The following is a 2005-nucleotide window of genomic DNA, read 5'->3' on the forward strand; positions in this document are numbered from 1 at the left end:
ACTTTTTCCTCAAAAGCTGAGCTGTGACCAGTAGTAGATGGTTGAGGAGCATTTTGAAATTGATGGTATGGTCCATGCCTATATGTTGGGTCCTGATATTGAGGTCGAGGTGCGGCAGGATCAACCATTGGTTGTGGTCTCCAGGAAAAATTTAGATGATTTCTCCAGCCCGGATTGTACGTACTAGAATAGGGGTTGTTCCCTGGTCTATGAGTAGTTTGGGCTTGATGGACTTGTTCTTGTACATGTTCATGAAACTGTGGTGTAACCGGACAATCATTCACACAATGAGTGGGGCTCGAACACAATGCACATATATCTTGTATCTGACGGGATGGAGAAGGTGACTGTCCTATACTTAATAATCGATCTAACTTTTGGGATAATTCATCTACCTTATGATGGATATCTATGACATTTTCTACTTCATATATTCCACATCTCTTTGGATTTAACATGGATTTATCTCTAATAGAGGCAGACATATGATGTAATGAATTTTTACTTAAAATTTCAAACAGTTGCCATGCCTCATCCTCACTTTTCAGCATGAATGTCCCACTGCATGATGCATCGATCATTTGTCGATGTCTTTCAGATAGCCCATCATAAAAATATTGGATTAACTGCCACTTGGGTACAGCATGGTGGGGATATTTTTTAATAAGGTCCTTTAATCTCTCCCATGTTTCATGAAATATTTTTCCATCTAATTGGGAAAAACTAGTTATGGCTTTCCTTATTTGATTAGTTTTTCCTATGAAAAAATATTTCTTGAGAAACTCTCCTTGCAGCTGGTCCCAAGTTGATATAGTTATGGAATCCAAAGTATGTAGCCAGTATTTGGCTTTGTCCTTAAGTGAGAAAGAAAATAATTTTAACCTAAGAGCATCATCGAAGAAGTTGTGAATTTTGACAGTTGAGCATATCTCAAGAAATTTTTCAAGATGTTTATAAGGGTCCTCATTATTAAGTCCATAAAATGAAGGTAACATTTAAATTATACTGGACTTAATTTCATATTGAGTGGCCTCCACAGGGGGCACTTGAATACAAGGAGAGTAGGTATATGTGGAAGGAGTAAAGTACTCCTTCAGTTGCTTGGGTGGATCATTCTCCTAATTTTGGTCCATATTTTTACGTCTGTTGGTTCTAAAGGTTCTTTCTATTTCTAGATCAAAAGGTTGGATTTCTGGTCGTAACGATCTACGGCCAAGCATACACCTTACAATTATACTTGTTGGTGCAAAAATCCGCTTGCGTCGGAGAAGCTGGAGTCGAGGGAGTCGCGGTCGCCGTCGGAACCTGCAAAGGAAGTCTAAACCGGAGGTGGGGTTGCTCCGGCAAGACCCTCCGACGTTCAAGTCAGTTCTCTGCCTCAACAAGAATGGAGTGCTCGAACGGAGAATTTAGCAGAGTTTTGAGGTAAAAACTAAGAGCTTATCGAATAACGTATCTGGAGTTTCCCTTTTATAGATGGAGAGGGCAACAGATTAATAGCGACGCCTGTAATCGTCTGGTAGTGGGCCGCTCAGAGTCAGGAGGAATTTATTGCGGAGAGTAGTGAAGCGGGGTCGTGGCTATTGCCGTGGCTTGCCACGTGGGATCAGTTACGGGGAGTGGAGCGACGTCTACTGTCGTGACTCATCTGGGGGTGGTGGAATCGCACAGGATCCGCCGCAGGGAGTGGAGCAGAATCATGGCCGTTAATACGGCCTGTCAGGGAGTAATGGAGCTGCTTAGGGCCCGCCGCAGAGAGTGGAGCAGTGTTGTCCGTTATTGTGGTCCAGACTCGTCGGTCGAAGTTCGGTTGGAGTTGGTGACGGAGCCCGGCTCCCGTAGGAGTCCGGGCGAGGTCTTCCCGTAGTCGGAATAGAAGATGGAGTCTGGCTTCCATAGGAGCCTGGACGAAGTCCACTCACAGTCGATCGAGTCGAGGATGAAGTTCGGCTCCCGTAGGAGTCGGGATGAAGTCCTCCTGCAATTAAAGTTAGGTGCGAAGTCC

At 44.2% G+C, this 2005-nt stretch overlaps 1 non-coding gene across 1 annotated transcript; it reads left to right on the forward strand.

The window, feature by feature from the left end:
- Window positions 1–640: 640 nt before the first annotated feature.
- LOC114913045 (small nucleolar RNA R71) lies at window positions 641–746 on the forward strand. Its single transcript, XR_003799073.2, has one exon. It is a non-coding gene; the product is annotated as a small nucleolar RNA R71 (small nucleolar RNA).
- Window positions 747–2005: the final 1259 nt, after the last annotated feature.

The sequence above is a fragment of the Elaeis guineensis genome, chromosome 13 (genome assembly GCF_000442705.2).
Source record: "Elaeis guineensis isolate ETL-2024a chromosome 13, EG11, whole genome shotgun sequence".
NCBI classification, from domain to species: Eukaryota; Viridiplantae; Streptophyta; class Magnoliopsida; order Arecales; family Arecaceae; genus Elaeis; species Elaeis guineensis.